The sequence below is a fragment of the Budorcas taxicolor genome, chromosome 1 (assembly GCF_023091745.1).
Source record: "Budorcas taxicolor isolate Tak-1 chromosome 1, Takin1.1, whole genome shotgun sequence".
Taxonomy (NCBI): domain Eukaryota; kingdom Metazoa; phylum Chordata; class Mammalia; order Artiodactyla; family Bovidae; genus Budorcas; species Budorcas taxicolor.
In genome coordinates, this window is record NC_068910.1 from 151,290,175 (window position 1) to 151,305,834 (window position 15,660).

Consider the following 15,660-nt stretch of genomic DNA (forward strand, 5'->3'; position numbering starts at 1 on the left):
TGCTAAGTCACTTCAGTCGTGTCCGACTCTGTGTGACCCCAGAGACAGCAGCCCACCAGGTCCCCTGTCCCTGGGATTCTCCAGGCAAGAACACTAGAGTGGGTTGCCATTTCCTTCTCCAATGCATGACAGTGAAAAGTGAAAGTGAAGTCGCTCAGTCGTGTCCGACTCCTAGCAACCCCATGGATTGCAGCCTACCAGGCTCCTCTGCCCATGGGGTTTTCCAGGCAAGAGTACTGGAGTGGGGTGCCATTGTCTTCTCCGTTCCATGTCCTAGCTATTGTAAATAGAGCTATAATGAACATTGGGGTACATGTGTATTTTAGAATTGTGGCTTTCTCAGGGCATATGGCCACTAGTGGGATTCCTGGATCATATGCATTCCTTTTTATGGCTGAGTAATATTCCATTGTACATATGACCATAGCTTCTTTATCCATTCATCTGTCAATGGATATAGAGGTTGCTTTCATATCCTGCTGCTGCTGCTAAGTCACAGCCCACAGTCGGCAGCCCACCAGGTCCCCTGTCCCTGGGATTCTCCAGGCAAGAACACTGGAGTGGGTTGCCATTTCCTTAGTGCTATAGTGAACTTTGGGGTACATGTGTCTTTTTCAGTTTTGCTTTGCTCAAGGTATATGCCTTGTAGTTGGATTCCTGGGTTGTATGGTAGTTTTATTCCTACTTTTTAAAGGAATCTCCATATTATTCTCCATAATGGTTGTATCAGTTTACATTCCCACCAACAATGTACAAGAGTTCCTTTTTCTCCACATCATCTCCAGCATATATTGTTTATAGATTTTTTGATGATGGTCATTCTGACTAGTGTGAGGTAATACTTCATTGTAGTTTTGATTTGCATTTCTCTAATAATTAGTGAAATTGAGCATCTTTTCATGTGTTTATTGGCCATCTGTATGTCTTCTTTGGATAAATGTCTGTTTTTTAATTTTTGATTCATTTTTTGATTGGGCTGTTTATTTTTCTGATATTGAGCTGTACGAACTGCTTACATATTTTGGAGATTAATCCTTTGTCAATTGTTTCCTTAGCAATTATTTTCTCCCATTCTGAATGCTGTTTTTTAATCTTGTTTATTGCTTCATTTACTGTGCAAAAGCTTTTAAGTTTAATTAGGTCCCATTTGTTTATTTTTGTTTTTATTTCCATTACTCTAGGAGGTAGATCAAAGAGGATCTGTGATTTATGTCAAAGAGCTTATTGCCTATGTTTTCCTCTAAGAGCTTTATAGTTTCTGGCCTTACATTTAAGTCTTTAATCCATTTTGTTTATTCTTGTGTGTGGTGTTAAGAGGTGTTCTAGTTTCATTCTTTTACATGTAGCTAGCTGTCCACTTTCCCCAGCACCACTTATTGAAGAAACTGTCTTATCTCCATTGTATATTATTACCTCCTTTGTCAAAGATAAGGTACCCATAGGTATATGGGTTTATCTCTGGGCTTTCAATCTTGTTCCATTGGTCTGTAATTCTGTTTTTGTGCCAGTCCCATACTGTCTTAATGACTGTAACTTTGTAGTACAGTCTAAAGTCAGGAAGGTTGATTCCTCCAGCTCCATTCTTCTTTCTCAAGATTTCTTTGGCTATTCAAGTCTTTTGTGTTTCCATACAAATCATTAAATTTTTTGTTCTAGGTCTGTGAAAAATACCATTGGTAGTTTGATAGGGTTTGCAATTGAATCTTTAGATTCAATTTGGGTAGTAGAATCATTTTCACAATATTGATTCTTCCAATGCAAGGACATGGTATATCTCTCCATATGTTTGTGTCATCTTTGATTTATTTTATTAGTGTCCTATAGTTCTGCATACATGTCTTTTGTCTCTTTAGGTAGGTTTATTCTAAGGTATTTTATTCTTTTTGTTACTTTTTTTAAAACTCTTTTTGTTATTTTATTCTTTTTGTGGTGAATGAGATTGTTTCCTTAATTTCTCTTCCTGATTTTTCATTGTTACTGTATAGTAATGCAAGAGATTTCTGTGTATTAATTTTATATCCTGCAACTTCACTAAACTCCCAGACTCATTCTGCAAGGACACCATCACCCTGATACCAAAACCAGATGAAGATATTTTTAAAAAAAATTGCAGGCCAATATCACTGATGAACATAGATGAAAAAATCCTCAATATAATTCTAGCAAACAGAATCCAACAACACATTAAAAGGATCATACATCTTGATCAAGTAGGCTATATCCCAGGGATGCAAGGTCAATCTGTGTGATATACTATATTAACAAACTGAAAGGTAAAAACCATATGATCATCTTAATAGACACAGAGAAAGCTTTCAACAAAATTCAACACCCATTTATGATAAAAACTCTGCAGAATGTAGGCAAAGAAGAAACATACCTCATCATAATAAAAGCCGTATATGACGAACCAACAGTAATTATTATTCTCAATGGCGAAAAACAAGACAAAGGTGCCCACTCTTACCACTGCTATTCAGCATGGTTTTGGAAGTCTTGGTCATGGCAATCAGAGAAGAAAAATAAATAAAAGAAATCCAGATTGGAAAAGAAGTAAAACTCTCACTGTTTGCAGGTGACATGATACTATACATAGAAAATCCTAAAGATGCCATCAAAAAATTACTTGTTATTTAAATAACTTGTAAATTACAAGTTATTTAAACCTCTTTAAGTCTGGGAGTCTTTACCTATAAAGATGAGAAAAATAAAAATGGGGCAGAGTGGAAACCAAGAATAACACAGGCCAAAAGACAGCAGGAAAAATGAATTTTGACATAAGGTCTACTGGAATGGAGAAGTGGAGAGCAGATTTTGAAGAATACTCTTGCACTTCATAGTTTATTAGAAATATATACCTGTATAATTTGGCTGACATTTAAGAACTAGAAGAGATTAATTTTGGCTAAGGTTTTACTATGCTTTTTTGCCTTTAAGCAGCTTAAATTTTGGATAAATGATCATATACTTTAGAACACCAAGAGAAATGGTGAAACAGAGGTGACTTAAGGATATACAATCAATTTAATGGAAAAGTCCATATAAGCAAAACAAAACAAAGTCTTACAAAAATACATCTACATAATGTATCTCTCACAATTACTCTTGTGATCTAATGAATTGAGATTTTTTTCTATACCAAAGCCTATAGGTTTTAAAAATCCAGTTTGCTAAATTCTAATGAATAAAATTTACCAAAGATACTTTCTTTTTCAGGAAGAATAATGGTTTAATCAAAACATCTCTAATTTTTTTATCTATTAGTGTGATTCCAAAAATGAGAAAATTAAGCAGAACTTCATCTCTTTCAGCATTGATTAAACAAAACAAAAAGTTCAAAATTATAATATCAGATGTACTGTTCATTTTCCAGACATGATTTTTTCATATTCTCCTGCCAAAATATGGATTATGCAAGTATTTCTTTGAATGATAGCATTATAGCAAATGTTTTTAAGGCAGTGTTTTTTTAAATGAGAAACTAATAATCATACTAATAATAAATTGTAAAACACTCTTTCCACTCTATCTGACATTATCCTTGTCCCACTTTTTTAATTGGAGTATCTTGCACAAATGCATTTGCCTAGAGTTCCAGGTACAGGTAAACGGAAGTCTCCAAAATAACATGAAAAATAAAGCTTTACCATTGTTTGACATTGGCTGTTGGGACAAAAATACAATAATATGCTATATTTTTAATGGAGTTTACTGGGGTCAGCTTGGCTGTTGGCAAGGAGACTCTTGTTTTTCTGACTAGAGTCCGAGAAAATGAAACCTAACATATTTGAGCAAACCTTAGACGATCCTGTGCACAAAAATTTAAAAATAAAATGCCATTACACAGTACTGGCACCTATGCACATAAAGAAAAACAACAAAAACAACTTTGTGCAACTTATGGTGTTTTGAAGTTTTTAAAAAGCTTCATTCTAATTTTAACAAATCATCATACTGTGTTTGCTCCTTGGAAAAAAGCTAGAACAGAAAAATGATTCAAATAAAAATGTTATATCAGATACTGGAGGAATCAGAGCAGGATTTATAGCACATATTTCAAAGAAAGTAAGGAGATTATAAAAATCTAAAACAATGCATAATTCATAATAAATCCTGGCATATTTGAAATGTCCTTGAATATTAATTAGGTGCCCAGATAGAAGTGAAAGTGACTTCACTTTCACTTTTTACTTTCATGCATTGGAGAAGGCAATGGCAACCCACTCCAGTGTTCTTGCCTGGAGAATCCCAGGGACAGAGGAGCCTAATGGGCTGCCATCTATGGGGTCGCACAGAGTCGGACACGACTGAAGCAATTTAACAGCAGTAGCAGCAGCAGGAGCAGCCAGATAAAAGTTGCTATACTATACTTTCTGTCCTATGATGAACTTCGAAAAGAAAACTTTTCATATTTGTATAATAATTCAGAATTGTCTTGCAAATAAAAAGAAAGAAATATCCATTAGGGATTTTGCAATGTAAAGTATGTGATCCTATGAAAAGACTAAATTGAAGAGCTGGAGTACCTCATAAGAATGATTTTTGAATCACAAGTATATTTTATAGATTTTGGGAAAATGGGAAGGGTTGTATCCTAATGATGATTATAAGCTGTTGATATGGGGCTTAAAATTGTCAACAACAAATATATCATTTATCATTTAATGATATCCACAACATAGATGCACCAGTTCCATTGCTCTGCAAAATCTGTGGATCAAAAGTAATCTCTCTTGGAAGTCTATTCCAGGTTTCACATTTCTGTGTGCTCACTAAATATTTTGAGATAGAGTTTCCCCATAGCCCACAAGCACACTGAATTTAAACTCTATAGGCAAGCAGTAGTTGACTATGCCAGTTATGCAAATAACAGACTATAGCAAGAAAATTGTATATGGCAAAGAGAATATTTCTTTCTGCAAATATCACTTGTACAATAATAAACCATCTATCTTTTAGGAATCGAAGAACTATTAACATCTAAGTATTGATAGTGTTGAGAAATAATTTAGATAGAAGTAATTGTCTAGCAGAAAACAGGAGATTTAGACAGTTGGGTGGATTTAAAATTACCCAAAACAGAATGATTACTGATAGATATTGCTGTTTTCCCTTACAGTAATAGAGAAACCTCTGTTGTGATAGTTAATTGTTCCAGGCATTCATATAAATTAAGATAAATCAAATTCTCTTAAAATAAACCTTCTAAATATGAAGACTGAAATCAAGCAGTGATCACTTTCATCATCACAAACATGTGCCACATTGCTCAGGATCCTGACTGTATCTGTTTCCTAAGGCTGCCAAAATGAAACCAAACTAAGTGGTTTAAAACGGCAGAAGTGCATTCTCTCACAGGCCAGAAGTCTGAAATTAAGGTGTTGGCAGGGCCATGATCTTTCTGAAGGCTCTGGGGGAGGATGCTTATTTGACTCTTCTAGTTTCTAGTGGCTGCTGGCATTCACTGTCTTGTTAATGCACCACCCCAATATCTCCATCTGTCTTCACATGGTCTTCTCTGTTTCTGAATCCAGATTTCTCTCTTCTCATAAGGACATCAGTCATTAGATTAGGGCCCAACTTAATCTGGTATAACCTTACTTCCAAATAAGGTCATATTTTGAGGTCCCAGTGTTATCTTTTTGAGCAAAACATAATTCAATCTATAACACTGGCCTAGTGTTAAGTAGTCTAGATGTAGTCATTCACTATCCATTTACAATCATTTATTTGTATCTATTGAGTATCTATTCTATTATGCCAGGTGCTGTTACAAATAATATAGACTATACCCTTACTCTTAAAGAGTTTATGGTCTGCATTCAAACCAAATCCTATAGCTGTATATACATTATATTTTAAAATTATATGTAGCTTATAATTTAGCAAAATCTTTTAATTTACATTTCTGTGATTAGTGTTCAAAATATCCTGCCATATATGCTAAGTTCAGTTCAGTTCAGTTCAGTCTCTCAGTTGTGTCTGACTCTTTGCGACCCCATGAACTGCAACACGCCAGGCCGCCCTGTCCATCACCAACTCCTGGAGTTCACCCAAACTCATGTCCATCGAGTTAGTGATGCCAACCAGCCATCTTACCCTCTGTCGTCCCCTTCTCCTCCTGCCCCCAATCCCTCCCAGCATCAGGGTCTTTTCCAATGAGTCAACTCTTCTCATGAGGTGGCCAAAGTATTGGAGTTTCAGCTTCAACATCTGTCCTTCCAATGAACACCCAGGACTGATTTCCTTTAGAAAGGATTGATTGGATCTCCTTGCAGTCCAAGGAACTCTCAAGAGTCTTCTCCAACACCACGGTTCAAAAGCATCAATCCTTCGGTGCTCAGGTTTCTTCACAGTCCAACACTCACATCCATACATGACGAATGGAAAAACCATAGCCTTGACTAGACGGACCTTTGTTGGCAAAGTAACGTCTCTGCTTTTCAATATGCTATCTAGGTTGGTCATAACTTTCCTTCCAAAGAGTAAGTGTTTTTTAATTTCATGGCTGCAATCACCATCTGCCGTGATTTTGGAGCCCAAAGTCTGCCACTGTTCCCACTGTTTCCCCATCTATTTCCCATGAAGTGATGGGACCAGATGCTGAGCTTTAAGCCAACTTTTTTCACTCTCCTCTTTCACTTTCCTCAAGAGACTTTTTAGTTCCTCTTCATTTTCTGCATAAGAATGGTGTCATCTGCATATCTTAGGTTATTGATATTTCTCCCAGCAATCTTGGTTCCCGCTTGTGCTTCTTCCAGCCCAGTGTTTCTCATGATGTATTTTGCATAGAAGTTAAAGAAGCAGGGTGACAATATACAGCCTTGATGTACTCCTTTTCCTATCTGGAACCAGTCTGTTGTTCCATGTCCAGTTCTAACTGTTGCTTCCTGACCTGCATATAGGTTTCTCAAGAGGCAGGTCAGGTGGTCTGATATTCCCAACTCTTTCAGAATTTTCCACAGTTTATAGTGATCCACACAGTCAAAGGCTTTGGCATAGCCAATAAAGTAGAAATAGATGTTTTTCTGGAACTCTCTTGCTTTTTCCATGATCCAGTGGATGTTGGCAATTTGATCTCTGGTTCCTCTGCCTTTTCTAAAACCAGCTTGAACATCTGGAAGTTCACAGTTCATGTATTGTTGGAAGCCTGGCTTGGAGAATTTTGAGCACTACTTTACTAGTGTGTGAGATGAGTGCAATTGTGCTAAGTTAGTAGCTACATTATTTTGGGAAAGGGGAAACCAGGACTTAGAGAGGTTAATATTTATTCAAGGCTGCCCATCTGGTAAAAGCAACCAAAGTTGGAACCAATACTGAGGTAAAAATGCAACAGTATAAAATGCTGTATTATATCCACTTGCCATTCCTAATTAATAACAAGTAGCTTTCCTACATATTAGGGTGTTTACAATTCATCATATAGATATATGGTTAAAAACTAAAGAACACTAGCTCATAAAGCAAAGCTTGTTTATTTATTTTAACAAATTTATTTTATTTCTAACTATTCATGATACTACAGCAAACATTCTGTGATTTATTTTCTAAAAAACAGTGTAACACCTTAGGAGTGGCAAGAAGTTATCTCTGTTTTCACTGATGAATAAAGCAAAGCTAGATTTTGATGTGAATTCATAAAATCATAGATCCATTGGAATTTCAGTATTAAATATGTTGAAAGGAATCTTAAAGCTCATGTCATTCAATCCCACATCCCCTCCACAACAGGTATCTAGACAGAAAATCAAGACAGTGAAGAACATACAAATGTGAGCATGGAGAATTTATTCCCCTATAATTAATCTACATAATGGATGATACTTTATATATTCTAGACTTCAATGAGTAACAAAACTATGGCAACTCTTAATGAACCAGCATCATATCTGAAGTCATAATGATGGCACGGATGGGGAAATGGTGAGGCAATGGGTGAGCCCAGATTCTATTCCATAACTGTGTGTGTATGTGTTTTCGGTCTTTCAGACTTCTTTCTGGCACACTCCCTTATGAGAAATGCTTTAGCAGACACACAGTTCTTAGCCCCCTTCAACAAAGCTGCTGCCAGTGCTGAAACCAACATTAAGAAACAGAGAGAAAAAAGCACTCAGGACTGAAACCAAGGTGATAGAGACGTAGGCTCAAAATCAGCCAAAAAAGGCAGATGCCAAATGGAAGCATATACTACTCACTTTACAAGACTCTGCAGTAATAGCAAAAATAATGTCATTTTAGCTAATCAATAACAGGGGTGAGGGAGGAGAATGAATAAGCAGAAGAAGGAGCTAGAAAGAAAGCTCTGAGAAGATAAGCTGCTGCTCATGGACAAACAGCACATTCTGATTAATTTAAAGAAAAAGAATTACATGTTTCATTGACAGTGAGTCTTTGGGTCATCTGCATGCACTTCTTACTCTCCTAATACGGAAGGATCACCTTATAAGCAAATTACATGCCTTGGGACTATGTATTCATATCTTGCAATATGATTTTTTACTCTCCTGAAAACAACCAGAGTGATATTTTCTTATGAATAACTCATCATCTACTATGGTCTCCAAAGTCATTTTTGTCATGCATGCAGGGAACACATCATTCCCCACACTGTAGTTGTGTGTCATTAGCTGGACTTCCTCATTTCTCACTATGTTAAGGGCTTTATAGATTTCATACCTCTATTTCTTAAATCCAAAAATCCCTTAACATGACTTTTCTGTTGTGTTTTCTGCCCATAATCTATTCCCTCTTCTGATAACTTCCTTAAATACGTCCCTTAAACTTTTTGCTCATGTCTTATTTTCAGGGGAAGACATTCTTGAAGTGGGGAAATGAGGCAAGCACAATGAATGCAGCCCTCAGCTCCCTGCAAACCAGCAAGTCTTCACAGGGGCATAGCTGAAGTCAGACTAACGAGAGCTGGCTCTGAGATTTCTGTTAGAATCTGGGGAAATATAAAGATTTATTTCTATTCAGGTAATATACAATAGGATATTAGCCTGGGGCTGCCAGTATCACTTGCATGCCTGAAAATAAGCCCAGCTATAGAAAAGTAGAGGCAATAAATGAAGAAATAAATATTGGGTTGGCCAAAAACTTTGTTTGGAATATTCCATAAGGTCTTTTTCCAAAGTGGCCCAAAAGGCCACATTTTGGCCAAGCCATTATTTCTGAATTTAGTGCTTAAGCACCTGGATTCAGCTATGCTTGAAAAAAGACATCTCCTCTGGACTTTTCAGTTACTTTGGATAATTATTCCCCTTTGTGCTTAAGCCAGATTAAGTCCAGTTTTCTATTGCTTTCTGTTAAAAGATTTCTGAATACTCAAGCCCTTAGGACCCAACACATTATCCTCAAGTTCTATAATTCTTTGCTTCAAAACTGTATACTGTCTTCCATTTCCTTTCTTCTACCCCTAGTCCAACCATGCTTTTCCTGTCAGAATCACATTGATCTAGAAAAGGGGAAGTGTTTTTTATGAAAGATCATTTATTATAAAGATATTTCATGCTTATCCTAAAAATATCAATCAGAATAATACTACTATATGAACCAAAAATACAAGACATCTGTTCATCTCACTCCTCACTTCACCCCACTTCAAAAGCAAACATGTGTGTGTGTGTTGGGGGGGGGGGGGGCGGCGGGGGTTGGGCAAGCAATATAAATTTAAAAGTGCAAAAACAGCTATTAAAAGAGGTGGTACATCCACATTTCCTAGTGTCCTCAAAATATAAAATTTTTTAAATACACACAGTTCTCATATATGTAGTGAAATCCTGCTTTAAGAATCACCACAAAGCAGCCTGCCTCACCCCTCAGAATTTGAGCCATTCTTTTCTCTTATGCTGCAATTCTTTACTTGTTTATTTATTTAATTCTGCTTTATAGTACAGGTAGCTGCCAATACATATTTGACTCCTCTCCAGTTGATAAGAACCCTAAAGGCAAGGAATGAGTTTGATCCATCTTTGTGTTCCCAGGATTTAGTCCAGTGGTTAATTTATGTGTTTAAATGAATTAATGAGTGTGTGAATGATAAATAAGTGATAAAAGATCTCACTGATCAGCATTCTCTAAAGTTGAATTGGGTATGTACACATTCTCCTGTATTTTAATTTAAGCTCATTCTCTAGAGTTTCATGTATATTATCAGAGACCAGGCAATTGATGAGCAAGCCTTTAGCGCCAATTCTCTGGGGAGAGCAAACACTCATCTAAGTTCATCCTATCTTTAATCATTATATAATGATGACAGGGAGGGGAAAAAATAACCATCTAAGATGCAATTATGATATCTTCTGGAATTTCCAATACAGACTTCAGTTAGTTAATTAAATCTTATAGCCTGAACCCTGTAGCTTTCTTTTTTTTTTTTTTTTAACCCTGTAGCTTTCTAACCTTGATCCTGTGACTTAGCTAATAAAGAATTCTTGACTTGTTTTGTGACTGAATTTCTATGTAGTAATTAATACCTCATCTTTTCCCCTTCATTTTTCCTTAAGTCCTCTAAAGTCTGGAACTGGAATCAAAGTTTTGGAAGGATGGATTGGGATGTCTTAAGGACCACAAATTTTTGCCTGCTTGCTCAGATTTCCAAATATTGTTCGTTCCTGGATTTCCATCACCCTGGACCCATCAGTTTTTGTTTATAATCTTCTCAATACTTACTACCCTATTGAACTACCAACTATTCTTTTTTATCTCCCACCTTGTAAGGTGGGAGGCAATATAGCCTAGTGGGAAAATAGTCGGTCTTAGAATTAAGCCTACATCCAAATCCCAGTTCTGATACATAACAGCTGTGTGATTCTGGGTGAGTTACTTAACTTCTCTGCACTTGTATTTCTTATAAACAGGATTTATAATTAATGTGCCTTCCATGTACTTATAGATAATATAGGGAGTATTTTTAGTGCCCCCTTCCATCTACATTTATTTGTTCTTGTTTTAGTTATTTGCCTTTTAGTTCTCAATTTCATCTCTTCCTTTTTGTCTTCTTCCAAATATCATAGTTAGCAAGAAATACAAACTTTCTGGACTCTGGCCAACCTTCTTTTGGTTACCTTGTGCAAAAGAAGGCTCTGCTGGCTCTGCAAAGGGCTGGGAGTTGGACGGAAGACAGAAGCTATTGTTTTTCTGCTTCTAGTAGTACATTCAGCTGCAGCAGCTGTCAGCTATGGGATACAGAAGAATATGTGGTAGTTTTAGTAATATTTGGCAGGACTGCAGCTGTTGCTTGGTCCCAACAACAGCAGCAATGGCCATGTCTCCAGAATATTTGCTTTCATTTACTAAAAGTTAAGAATATGACTCTAATGTAAATATAGACTTCATATGGTCAAATATTTTAATCAGTTTGATCAGTAATAAGCAAATCAGCAAGATTGTAAGACTGGTGCAAAGAAGGTTTAAAAATAGAGAGTTACACAGTCAATAACACAAAAGAATGATTAAAATGAATTTGCTAATAGATACAAAATGCCTACAAGACAATGAACTATAACTCCTAGTGTTATCTTTGCAAATGAGCAGAAATTATTTGTATTTCTACAAAACACCTATAAATTAACATATAACATGTATCTTCACTAAAGTCTGGACAAAATATATTCTCCTAAATTTCTTAGGGTGCATCTGTTAAACAGTGCCCTCATAAGATAGTGGAAAAACAACATGCTTCCCAATTTTTTACCTCATTTCCTGTTTTTAGATAAAACTTTTGCAAATGACAAAAGGACATATTCCACCCCTACCCCCAATCCCCTATAACCAGATTGCTAAACCCAGAAAATTTTTCAGATAAGTAGCCTTGTGCCATTACTGTTTAAATGAGATTTGGAATATCAATACAAATTTAATATGTGGTCAATAATAGGTGAGAGTAATAATCAGTTCAGTTCAGTTCAGTTCAGTTCAGTTGCTCAGTCATGTCCGACTCTTTGCGACCCCATGAACTGCAGCACGCCAGGCCTCCCTGTCCATCACCAACTCCCGAAGTTCACTCAGAGTCGCGTCCATCGAGTCAGTGATGCCATCCAGCCATCTCATCCTCTGTCATCCCCTTCTCTTCCTGCCCCCAATCCCTCCCAGCATCAAAGTCTTTTCCAATGAGTCAACTCTTCGCATGAGGTGGCCAAAGTACTGGAGTTTCAGCTTTAACATCATTCCGTCCAAAGAAATCCCTGGGTTGATCTCCTTCAGAATGGACTGGTTGGATGTCCTTGCAGTCCAGGGGACTCTCAAGAGTCTTCTCCAACACCACACTTCAAAAGCATCAATTCTTCAGCTCTCAGCCTTCTTCATAGTCCAACTCTCACATCCATACATGACCATAGGAAAAACCATAGGCTTGACTAGATGAACTTAGTCAGCAAAGTAATGTCTCTGCTTTTCAATATGCTGTCTAGGTTGGCCATTACTTTTCTTCCAAGGAGTAAGCGTCTTTTAATTTCATGACTGCAATCACCATCTGCAGTGATTTTGGAGCCCAAAAAAATGAAGTCTGACACTGTTTCCACTGCTTCCCCATCTATTTCCCATGAAGTGATGGGACCAGATGCCATGATCTTCATTTTCTGAATGTTGAGCTTTAAGCCAACTTTTTCACTCTCCTCTTTTACTTTCATCATGAGGCTTTTTAGTTCCTCTTCACTTTCTGCCATACGGGTGGTGTCATCTGCATATCTGAGGTTATTGATATTAGTTGCCACTATTTTTTAAAACTATGGTTGAATAATCAGTTACATAGATGTAATTTAGAGCTTTTTTTTTTTTTCTCTGCCCCAGTTTAGGACCTGGTCCTTCTTACACTGTCCAGTTCATTCTAATTGGTCATGCCATGTCCTGGAACATCACTTGGATGAGTGTAGAAGTAACTGCTGACTTTCCATCAAGTAATTAGTTGACAAGGAAAGAATCACCGGCTCATTCATCATTTTGCTGACTGTTTAGGAAATGCAACTGTAAGATCAGTACCATATGGTAGAGCTAAGGCTAAGACTGTAATTTTCATATGCCCAGAGACAATTGCCTTCTCAATTGGCTGGCAAGGTGCTGCCATGCTGTGCCATCTTCTCACCACATTTGTGTGACATTGAATCTAGTTCCATAATTCCTAGCAAACTGTGGGTACAGACAGGATAGCATCTGGACAGATTCTTGTATGCCTAATAAGGAAGGATGATTAATTCTGGATTGGAAAAAAATTTTTTAATCTTTCGAAAATCCTTGACCTATGGTTCTATTTTCATTTATTTTTTGCATGAGTTTTTATTGGCTTTACAATGTTGTGTTAATTTCTTGCTGTACAGCATAGTGAATCAGTCATATGTATACATATATCCCCTCATTTTTAGTTGTTTTCCCTGTGCTGCACAGTAGGTTCTCATTAGTTATCTATTTTATACATAATTGTGTATATATGTCAGTCCCAGTCTCCCAACACATCCCACCTCCTTTCCCCCCCACCTTGGTAGCCTTTAGGATCTAGAGAATGTCACATAGAATGAAGTAACTCAGAAAGAGAAACAATTATCATATAATATCATTTATATGTGGAATCTAGAAAAATTGTAGAGATGAACTTATTTGCAGAGCAGAAACAGACTTACCGATATAGAGATCCATGGTTCTATATTTAATTCAGGATGACTGACTCAATGTGGATATGAAGAAATGTATTAAGTGATAAAAAATCACTCAACCCTCTGAATTGAATTAGAGAATGTTGGCCTTTCTTCTCTAACAATTTATTTCAAGGCATTTAGAGTCATCAGCACTTTCTTTTAGTCTGATTCTAATAGTTTTTTAGACCCTTTGTCTCTTATCACCAGCCCCCATAGCGGCATAACCATGTAGAACTCAATGTGTTTGTATATGTAACCTCCTCTCCTGAATTTTATCAGCCCCATCCCTATCCAGGCATGTAATTCAGCAAACCCAAGATTTCCAGTGGGAGAACTTAGTACCAGATTTGCCTTGATATTGGTTTCACACTGATGCATAACAATGTTTCTTGCACACAGGGCGATACCAGCAACTGAACCTCAACTTTGGTTGCCTGCTCAATTTCCAACTTCTACAAGGATAAGAGAATCCTTCCTTGTTTCTCAGAATTAGAGTTTTCTCCCTGCACCTAGTCCTGATGTTAATTCCTTTTCTGTACAGACAGAATCCCTAGAGTTCAACTGTTTTCTTGGATTTGGAATAATATCTGTTGCTAGACAACTGTGATCATTCATCATGACTATTCCTCTGTGCTTATTTTGACCAACCCTGAAACATCTCTGTGGTGAGTCTCTTTCTAACACCTCTTTTGTTATCTTGCATGAGCTCCATTTAGACACTGATGATTTCCATTTCCATAGGGAAAGGAAGAGTAATACTGATTACTGTACATGGTTTATAGCAAGTAGAATCCTTAAACATGGGTTGCCTAGGTAACATAAATGCTAGAAGAGGAGTTGAAGACCAAAATACTGTGCAGCTCAACTATGCATCATCAACTTAGAATCCATACAGATGACATTTCCTTTATTCACGGAGAGTGGTGGTCCTAATGGCGTTATATGCCACACAGAATTTTTACCAATTCTTTTTTCTTTTTTTAAAAAGAAATTCAGAAATATCTTTTTTTAAGCTGCACATTTTAAAAATTTATTTATTTTTAATTGAAGGATAATTGCTTTATACTATTGTGTTGGTTTCTACCAAAAATCAATATGAATCAGCCATAGGTTGACCCACGGCACCACCACTTGAACACCCCTCCCATCTCCCCACCCATCCCACCCCTCTAGGTTGTCACCAAGCCCCAGCTTGAGTTCCTTGAGTCATACAGCAAATTCTCATTGGCTATCTATTTTACATATGGCTGTCTATTCTGCTGTCTCCATACATCCCACCTCTGCTTCCTCCCCATCAGCCATATGTATAAGTCTGTTCTCAGTGTCTGTGTCTCCACTGCTGCTCTGCGAATAGTTTCATCAGTGCCATCTTTCAAGATTCCATATATATGTGTTAGTATACAACTTTTGTTTTCCACTTTCTGACTTAACTGTACTCTGTATAATAGGTTCTATGTTCATCCATCTCATTAGGATTAACTCAGATGCATTCCTTTTGTGGCTGAGTAATATTCCATTGTGTATCTGTACCACTGCTTCTTTATCGATTCATCTGTCGATGCACATCTAAGTTGCTTCCATGTCCTCTCTACTATAAATAAAGCTGCAAAGAACATTGGGATACCTGTGTCTTTTTCAATTTTGGTCTCTTCAGGGTATATGCCTAGTAATGGGATTAGTGGGTCATATGGTGGTTTTATTCCTAGCTTTTTAAGGAATTACCATACTGTTCTCAATAGTGGCTGTATCAACTTACATTCCCATCATCAGTGCAAGGTGGTTCTCTTTTCTCCACACCCTCTCCAGCATTTATTGTTTGTAGATTTTTGATGATGGCCATTCTGACCAGTATGAGCTAATAGCTCATTGTAGTTTATATTTGCATTTCTCTAATAATGAGCAGTGTTGAGCATTTTTTCATGCATTTGTTAGCCATCCATATATCTTCTTTGGAGAAACTTTTTTACCAATTCTTTTTTTCTTTTTTTTTTTTTTTAAAGAAACTCAGGAATTTATCTCTTTTTAAGTTGCA